At 41.2% G+C, this 10,217-nt stretch overlaps 1 non-coding gene and 1 pseudogene across 1 annotated transcript; both read left to right on the top strand.

Moving 5' to 3' along the window:
* The first annotated feature begins 2,980 nt into the window (after nucleotides 1-2,980).
* Nucleotides 2,981-4,565, top strand: LOC116759478 (annotated as a pseudogene).
* Nucleotides 4,566-4,721: 156 nt separating this feature from the next.
* LOC116759925 lies at nucleotides 4,722-4,828 on the top strand. Its single transcript, XR_004351587.1, has one exon. It is a non-coding gene; the product is annotated as a U6 spliceosomal RNA (small nuclear RNA).
* The last annotated feature ends 5,389 nt before the right edge of the window (nucleotides 4,829-10,217 follow it).

The following is a 10,217-nucleotide window of genomic DNA, read 5'->3' as shown; positions in this document are numbered from 1 at the left end:
ACCTTGGTATTCCTGTAGCTCTTAAGACTTAAGCTCTACATCAATGCAGGTCCAACTGCCAGTGATAAAATTCCATGGTGCATTGAGGTTGAAATATCCAACCAAGAATGTCATCACAAAAAGTTCTGAGAACTGGAAAAGATGCTATAAATTGAAATTAAGTTTAATCTGATTATCCTATAAAAATAATGTTGGTGGTTTAAAATATTTTTTGAGTAATCAATACGTTCACATCGTTCAAAATTAAGAAGGTACTGAATGGTTTATAATAAAAAAAACTCCTTTCACCTACGTCTTTCAGTTCCCCGACCTCAGGGAAAGAATGATATCAGGGTTTTTTATACCCTTTCAGAGATACTCTCTGAATATACAAGCCATTATGGATACTGAATAGATTTTTTTTTTTAACAAACCTCTTATTTATTTATTTATTTATTTAGTTGCGTCGGGTCTTAGTTGCAGCACTTGGGATCTTTGTTGTGGTGAGCGGGCTTCTTTCCAGTTGTGGTGCACGGGCTCTAGAGCATGCGGGCTCTATAGTTGTGGTGCATGGGCTCCAGAGGGCAAGGGCTCAGTAGTTGCGGCATGCGGGCTCTCTAGGTGTGGCACGCAGGCTCTAGAGTGTGCAGGCTTAGTTGCCCTGCAGCATGTGGGATCTTGTTCTCCGACCAGGGATCGAAGCTGCATTCCCTGCAATCCACCCTGCAAGGTAAATTCTTAACCAGTGGACCACCAGGGAAGTCCCATGAATAGATTTTTTTTTTAATGTATTATATTCTTAGACATGATCACACCACTATCATATTCAAACAATTATAAATGATAGTTATATACATCAAGTTTAAAACTCATAATTTATATATCTGTATTAACAGTGTGTATAATCGATTACTTATCATTTGACAGGTCACACAGCATAATAATTTTTTTAATTAATTTTTTTATTTTTGGGTGCGTTGGGTCTTCTTTGCTGCGTGCGGGCTTTCTCTAGTTGTGGTGAGCGGGGGCTACTCTTCATTGTGCTGTGTTTGCTTTTCATTGTGGTGTCTTCTCTTGTTGCGGAGCATGGGCTCTAGGCGAGCAGGCTTCAGTAGTTGTGGCCCGCGGGCTCAGTACTTGTGGCCTGTGGGCTCAGTACTTGTGGCTTGCAGGCTCTAGAGCGCAGGCTCAGTAGTTGTGGTGCACGGGCTTAGTTGCTCCGCGGCATGTAGGATCCTCCCAGACCAGGGCTCGAACCCCTGTACCCTGCATTGGCAGATGGATTCTTAACCACTGCGCCACCAGGGAAGCCCTAATAATTTTTATATAGGGTCCTTCTATTACTTGTTTATAACACCTGATTCATTTTTACTGCCGCAATAAATTGAAAAGGAAAAACAAATCATCATCACAGGTTCATTGGGTAAATTTTGTCTGGCAGCATTTTGGAACCACTTAAAGTGATTAAGGGTCAACATGATGGTTTCACATTTTAAAATTTGAGATATACTTCATATAACATAAAATTCACTAGTTTATACAATTCAGTGTGTTTTGGTGTATTCGCTCTGTTCTGTAACAACCATAACCACTATCTAATTTGGAACATTTCCATCACCCCAAAAAGAAACCTTGTATGCATTAGCAGTTAGTCCCCAATTCCCCCTTCTCCTCATTCTTTGATAATCACTAATCTACCTTCTGTCTCTATGAATTTGCCTAACTGACATTTCACATTAATAGAATCATACAATATGTGGACTTTTATGTCTGCCTTCTTTGAATTCGTGCAATATTTTCAAGGTTCATCCACATTGTAGAGTATAACATTACTTCATTTTTTTATGGCTAAATAATATTATATTGTAGTGATATACCACATTTTCTTTATCCACTCATCAGATGACATACATTTGTTTTGTTTTCACCTTTTGGCAGTTATGAACAATGCTTCTATAACTATTTGTGTAAAAATTTTTGTGTGAACACACATTTTCAATTCTCTTGGGTATACACCTAGAAGTGGAATTGCTGACTTATATGGAAATTCTGTGTTTAACTTTTTGAGGAACTGCCAAACTGTTTTCCACATCAGCTGCACCATTTTACATTTCCACCGGCAATGTATGAGAGTCCCAATGTCCAATTTCTCTGCATCCCTGTCAACACTTGTTATTGTCTGGTTTTTACTTTTTTAATCTCTTTTAACTTTTATTTTATATTGGAGTATAGTTATGGTTTTGAAAAATTATTATTATAACCATCCGAGTATGTATAAAGTGGTATCTCATTTGTGCTTTCCGTTTGCATTTCCCTAATGACCCATGATGTTGAGCATCTTTTCATGAGCTCATTGGCCATGGGTATATTTTCTTTGGAGAAATGTCTTTTCAAGTCCTTCCCTCATGTTCAAACTGAACCATTTGGGGTTTTTTTCTTGAGTTGTAGGAGTGTTTTATATAATCTACATACTAGACTCTTGCAAATATTTTCTCCTATTCTGTAATTTGTATTTTCACTCTGTTGATAGTGTCCTTTGATACCCAAAATCTTAAAATTTTAAAAATTTGGTGGGGGGGCTTCCCTGGTGGCACAGTGGTTAAGAGTCCGCCTGCCAATGCAGGAGACATGGGTTCGAGCCCTGGGTCCGGGAAGATCCCACATGTCGCAGAGCAACTAAGCCCATGCACCACAACTACTGAGCCTGCACTCTAGAGCCCGCGCGCCAAGAGCCCGTGGTCTGCAACAAGAGAAGTCACCACAATGAGAAGCCTGTACACCTCAACGAAGAGTAGTCCCTGCTCTCCGCAACTAGGCAAAGCCCACGCGCATCAATGAAGACCCAACGCAGCCAAAAGTAAATAATTTTTTTTTTTTTTAAAGAAAGAGCTTTTTTAGCACCATCTGCTCGCCACACCGCCTTCTGCTCCTCCCGTCGCCGTCCGGAGTCGCTGCCTGCGCAGCTCCAGCCGCCTGGCTCCCCGTGCTAGCCACCAATATTTGGCGCTCATACAACATGGCAGACATAGACAACAAAGAACAGTCTGAACTTGATCAAGATTTGGACGACGTTGAAGAAGTAGAAGAAGAAGAAACTGGTGAAGAAACAAAAATCAAAGCACATCAGCTGACTGTTCAGATGATGCAAAATCCTCAGATTCTTGCAGTCCTTCAAGAAAGACTTGATGGCCTGGTAGAAACACCAACAGGACACATTGAAAGCTTTCCTAGGGTAGTTAAAAGACGCGTGAATGCTCTCAAAGACCTTCAAGTTAAATATGCACAGATAGAAGCCAAGTTCTATGAGGAAGTTCATGATGTTGAAAGAAAGTATGTTGTTCTCTATCAACCTCCATTTGATAAGCGATTTGAGATCATCAATGCCATTTATGAACCTACAGAAGAAGAATGTGAATGGAAGCCAGATGAGGAAGATGAAATTTCAGAGGAACTAAAAGAAAAGGCCAAGACTAAAGATGAGAAAAAGGATGAAGAAAAAGAAGACCCCAAAGGAATTCTTGACTTTTGGTTGCCCATTTTTTTTTTTTTTTTTTTTTTTTATAAATTTATTTATTTATTTTTGGCTGTGTTGGGTCTTCGTTTCTGTGCGAGGGCTTTCTCCAATTGCGGCGAGTGGGGGCCACTCTTCATCGCGGTGCGCGGGCCTCTCACTGTCGCGGCCTCTCTTGTTGAGGAGCACAGGCTCCAGATGCGCAGGCTCAGTAGTTGTGGCTCACGGGCCTAGTTGCTCCGCGGCATGTGGGATCTTCCCAGACCAGGGCTCGAACCCGTGTCCCCTGCATCAGCAGGCAGATTCTCAACCACTGCGCCACCAGGGAAGCCCCTTGGTTGCCCATTTTTAAGAATGTTGACTTGCTCAGTGATATGGTTCAGGAACATGATGAACCTATTCTGAAGCACTTGAAAGATATTAAAGTGAAGTTCTCAGATGCTGGTCAGCCTATGGGTTTTGTCTTAGAATTTCACTTTGAACCCAATGAATATTTCACAAATGAAGTGTTGACAAAGACGTATAGGATGAGGTCAGAACCAGATGATCCGTTTTCTTTTGATGGACCAGAAATTATGGGTTGCACAGGGTGCCAGATAGATTGGAAAAAAGGGAAGAATGTGACTTTGAAAATCATTAAGAAGAAGCAGAAACACAAGGGACATGGGACAGTTCATACTGTGACCAAAACAGTTTCTAATGACTCTTTCTTTAATTTTTTTGCCCCTCCTGAAGTTCCTGAGAGTGGAGATCTGGATGATGCTGCTGAAGCTATCCTTGCTGAGGACTTTGATATTGGTCACTTTTTTTTTTTTTTTTTTTTTTTTTTTTTTTGATATTGGTCACTTTTTACGTGAGCGCATAATCCCAAGATCAGAGCGCATAATCAAGATCAATATACTTTACTGGAGAAGCTATTGAAGATGATGATGATGATTATGATGAAGAAGGGGAAGAAGCGGATGAGGAAGGGGAAGAAGAAGGAGATGAGGAAAATGATCCAGACTATGACCCAAAGAAGGATCAAAACCCAGCAGAGTGCAAGCAGCAGTGAAGCACAATGGTCTACCTTCTGCTTCCCTGGAAAGGATGAATTTACATCATTTGACAAGCCTATTTCAAGTTTTTTGTTGTTTGTTTGCTCATTTCTGTTTTGCAGCCTAAAATAAAAATGTCAAATATAATTAAAAAGAAAGAAAGAAAGAGAAAGAGAGGAAGAAAGAGAGAGAGAGTGCTTGCTTCGGCAGCACATATACTAAAATTGGAACGATACAGAGAAGATTAGCATAGCCCCTGTGCAAGGATGACACACAAATTCGTGAAGTGTTCCATATTTTTGAAAAACAAATGCCGCATGCTAACACGTATATATGGAATCTAAAAAAAAAGGGCTTCCCTGGTGGCACAGTGGTTGAGAGTCCGCCTGCCGATGCAGGGGACATGGGTTCGTGCCCCAGTCCGGGAAGATCCCACATGCCGCGGAGCGGCTGGGCCCGTGAGCCATGGCCGCTGAGTCTGCACGTCCGGAGCCTGTGCTCCGCAACGGGAGAGGCCACAACAGTGAGAGGCCCGCGTACCCCAAAAAAATAAAAATAAAAAATTAGCTTGGAATTATTTTAAAATGAAAAGACAAAAATAGAACTTGTCTGTTCAAATAATTATTATACTTCAAAGTACTGTCTCTGAAATGTTATTTATTGTAAGGCTGTGAAAAACAGTTTTTGACTTTTTCTTTTGAAAGTGCTTTCCATATCAGTTTATATATATATATATATATATATATATATATATTAAATCTTATTATTATTTTTTTGGCTGTGTTGGGTCTTTGTTGCTGCATGCAGGCTTTCTCTAGTTCTGGCGAGCAGTGTCTATTCTTCATTGTGGTGTGGGGGCTGCTCATTGCAGTGGCTTCTCTTGTTGTGGAGCACAGGCCTAGAGCACACCGGCTTCGGTAGTTGTGGTGCACGGGCTTAGTTGCGCCACGGCATGTGGGATCTTCCCAGACCAGGACTCGAACCCTGGTCCCCTGCATCAGCATGCAGATTCTTAACTACTGCGCCACCAGGGAAGTACCCTGTATCAGTTTAAAATGGCACAAGAAAAGTAATTTCTTCCAATATTTTTTTTTTAACTATTATGGAAATTTTAAAACAGAAAAGTAAAGAGAATAACCCTTTGTTTCCATTATGAACCCTGTGTACCCACTACTGAATTTTAGCAGTCATTATCCTCCCCATATTCACAATATTTATTTATTTGGGGTTTTTTTCTGGAATAATTTAACGCAAGTCCCAGATATGTCATTTTGTGCTAAAGACTTTTTTCTTTAAATATATCCACCATACCATTATCACATCTACTAATATTAATTCCTGAATATGATCAAATTCCCAGGCTTAATTCAGATTTTGCTGTCTTAAAACAATTGGTTTGAATCAAGATCATGAAGTACATATTTGATTATGTCTCTTAAGACTTTTAGTCTTTTATAAAATTAATTAATTTTATTGTTAATAATTATAATTTAATTATTTTATTTTAATTATTTTATCTTAATTTAATTATTTTATTGATTAAATTAAATAATAGATTAATTAATTAATTTATCTTCGTTACAGTGCACGGGCTTCTCATTGCGGTGGCTTCTCTTGTTGAGGAGCACGGGCTCTAGGCACGTGGGCTTCAGTACCTGTGGCATTCAGGCTTCGGTCATTGTGGTTTGTGGACTCTAGAGCACAGGCTCAGTAGTTGTGAGCATGGCCTTAGTTGCTCCGCAACATATGGAATCTTCCCCGACCAGGGATTGAACCCGTGTCCCCTGCACTGGCAGGCGGATTCTTAACCACTGTGCCACCAGGGAAGTCCCGACTTTTAGTCTTTGATAGTCCACCTTCCCCCTTACACACTTGTTTTTATTGATTTTTTTAAAATAAGCATTCTTAAAAATAATAATAATAAGCATTCTTTCTTTCTTTCTTTCTTTTTGGCTGCGTTGCATCTTCGTTGCTGCGCACAGGCTTTCTCTAGTTGCGGCAAGCGGGGGCTACTGTTAGATACAGTGCACAGGCTTCTCATTGCAGTGGCTTCTCTTGTTGAGGACCACGGGCTCTGGGTGTAAGGGCTTCAGTAGTTGTGGTGCACGGGCTTAGTTGCATCCACAGCATGTGGGATCTTCCCGGACCAGAGTTTCAACCTGTGTCCCTGGCATTGGCAGGTGGATTCTTAACCACCCTGCCACCAGGGAAGTCCCTTGTTTTTAAATTTATTCAATTTGTTGGGGAAATTAGGCTATTTGTCCTATGAAACCTGATTACTTCTTGGTGTTCTGGTGTGCTTTTTTAAACTTCTTTTTCTATTCCCTGTATTTCCTATAAACTGTTGGTTAGAGCTAAGGCTTAATTAGACTTGAGTTCAATTTGGAGGAATCATAAATACTTATAGAAGGTGCTTTGTAGTTCCTATTGCGTCACCTCAAGAAGTATACCATGTCTGATTATCTCACTTATTTTTTATTATCTCACTTTTAATGGTACTAAGATTGATTGGGAGGTTCAAATGGTACACACCTGATTCCCTCATTATAAAGTTCAACATCTTTTTAAAAAGTAGTTGTTATAAACAAACAACCGAATCAAAAAATGGGTGGGGGCTTCCCTGGTGGCGCAGTGGTTGGGAGTCTGCCTGCCGATGCAGGGGACGCGGGTTCGTGCCCTGGTCCGGGAGTATCCCACATGCCGTGCGCGGAGCATCTGGACCCGTGAGCCATGGCCGCTGGGCCTGCGAGTCCGGAGCCTGTGCTCCGCGGTGGGAGAGGCCACGGCAGTGAGGGGCCTGCGTACCGCAGGAAAAAAAAAAAAAAAAGGGTGGAAGATCTTAAAAGACATTTTTGGGGCTTCCCTGGTGGTGCAGTGGTTGAGAATCCACCTGCCAACGCAGGGCACATGGGTTCGATCCCTGGTCCGGTAAGATTGCACATGCCGCGGAGCAACGAAGCCCGTGCACCACAACTATTGAGCCTATGCTCTAGAGCCCGTGTGCCACAACTACTGAAGCCCGTGCGCCTAGAGCCCGTATCTGCAACGAGAGAAGCGACCACAGTGAGAAGCCCACACACTGCAACGAAGACTAGCCCCCGCTCACCATAACTAGAGAAAGCCCGTGCACAGCAACGAAGACCCAACACAGCCAAAAATAAATAAATAAATAAATTTATTTATTTAAAAAAAAAAAAATTTCTTCAGGGAGTTCCCTGCGGGGTCCTGTGGTTAGGACTTGGCGCTTTCACTGCCGGGGCCCTGGGGTTCGATCCTTGGTCATGGAACTAAGATCTTGAAAGCTGTGCGGCACGGCCAAAAAAAGAAAAAAATGAAAAAAAGAAAATAAAATGAAAGCAGTTCTGAAGGCAAAATTCTATGTATAGTGTCTATATGTTTTTTAAAAAAAATTAAAAATAAAGACATTTCTCCAAAGAAGACATACAGATGGCCAAAAGGCATATGAAAAGATGCTCAACATCGCTAATTACTGCAGAAATGCAAATCAAAACTACAGTGATAACCTCACACTGGTCAGAATGGCCAACATCAAAAAAAAATCTACAAATAATAAATACTGGAGAGGGTGTGGAAAGAAAGGAACCCTCCTACACTGTTGGTGGAAATGTAAATTGGTACAGCCACTATGGAGAACGGTATGGAGGTTCCTTAAAAAACTAAAAACAGAACTACCACATATGATCCTGCAATCCCACTCTTGGGCATATACCTGGAGAAAACCATAATTCGAAAAGATACATGCACCCCAATGTTCATTGCAGCACTATTTACAGTAGCCAAGATATGGAAGCAACCTAACTGTCCATCGACAGATGAATGGATAAAGATGTGGTATATATATACAATGGAATATTACTCAGCCATAAAAAAGAAAAAATAATGCCATTTGCAGCAATGTGGATGGACCTAGAGGTTATCATACAAAGTGAAGTAAGCCAGACGGAGAAAGACAAATATCATATTATTTCACTTATATGTGGAATCTAAAAAAATGATACAAATGAAGTTATTTACAAAACAGAAATAGACTCACAGTCATATAGTTTTGTAACTTGTAGTTACCAAAGGGGAAAGGAGGGGAGGGATAAATTAGGAGTTTGGGATTAAAATATACACACTACTATATATAAAATAGATAACCAACAAGGACCTACAGGGAACCATACTTAATATCTTGTAATAACCTATAATAGAGAATGTACAAAAAGAATATATATTTTTGAATCATTTCGCTGTACACCTGAAACTAACACAACATTGTAAACCAACTATATTTCAATAAAAAAAAAATTTTTTTTTTTTTAAAGTAGATGTTAGGGCTTCCCTGGTGGTGCAGTGGTTGAGAGTCCGCCTGCCGATACAGGGGATACGGGTTCGTGCCCCACTCCGGGAAGATCCCACATGCCGTGGAGCGGCTGGGCTCGTGAGCCATGGCCGCTGAGCCTGTGCGTCCGGAGCCTGTGCTCCGCAACGGGAGAGACCACAAGAGTGAGAGGCCCGCGTACCGCAGAAAAAAAAAAAAAAAGTAGATGTTATATATGTTTAGCTCTATCAACAGCAGACACATTCAAATCTTGAAATCTTGCCCTGGGGTAGCAATCTTCATAAAAATGTTTTTCAATTACCTTTCCTAACATAAAACTGTGGTTGAAGGTTCACATCAACCTTTCCATCACAAAGTATTATGGAAAAAAATTTTTTATGAGGAAACTAAGTTTAAAATTGCAAAATACAAATAAAGCTCATATTCACCTCAGAAATTACCACCACGATTGGGAACTAAGTAGATAGGTTTGGGAGGTCTTGGCTATGAAGATATAAGGAAATATCTAAATCAATGGTGGTGTAGTGGTTAAGAATCTGCCTGCCAAGGCAGGGGACACGGGTTTGAGCCCTGGTCTGGGAAGATCCCACATGCCGCGGAGCAGCTAAGCCCGTGCGCCACAACTACTGAGCCTGCACACTGGAGCCTGCAAGCCACAACTACTGAGCCTGTGAGCCACAACTACTGAAGCCCACGCGTCTAGAGCCAGTGCTCCGCCACAAGAGAAACCACCGCAATGAGAAGCCCGAGCACCGCAACAAAGACTAGCCCGCCGCTCGCTGCAGCTAGAGAAAGCCTGCGTGCAGCGACAAAGACCCAATGCAGCCAAAAATTAATTAATTAATTAATTAATTAAAAATTAGGGAACTAAGTCAAATAATTCTTAGTTCCCTAAGATTAGTAGGGAACTAAGCATTATTAAAAATAAAATTGACACAGCTGTCTCAGGGAGGAGTGAAGCAAGGAACTGTGACTTTTCATTATAACCCCATCTGTGCCTATATTACTTCAATAGTATTACATAGGGCAGAGAAAAGTAAGAGTGCGGAAAACATTCAAAATAAAAAGCCTACTAATTAAAAAAAAAAGCCTACTAATTATGTAGACGATTCCAGTTTTTTCTGTTCCATCAGAATCCACTTGGAAAATATATAAAGGGACCAAGGTCAATAAAAGCTTATCTGGTGACTGAAAATCTTCAAAAGGACTGACGCGTCGGAAGGAGTCTGAAGTTCGGAGGTCTGGTGGGCATGCGACTCGAAGATGCGGAGGGTCAGAGCTCGGACTGCCCGCGTTGCTAGGCCGGGGCCACCACAAAACCTCGCTGGGGGCGGGGCCACTTGAC

The sequence above is a fragment of the Phocoena sinus genome, chromosome 9, assembly GCF_008692025.1.
Source record: "Phocoena sinus isolate mPhoSin1 chromosome 9, mPhoSin1.pri, whole genome shotgun sequence".
NCBI classification, from domain to species: Eukaryota; Metazoa; Chordata; class Mammalia; order Artiodactyla; family Phocoenidae; genus Phocoena; species Phocoena sinus.
The sequence above is the reverse complement of the archived record's forward strand: the minus strand, read 5'-3'. Positions and strand labels throughout refer to the sequence as shown.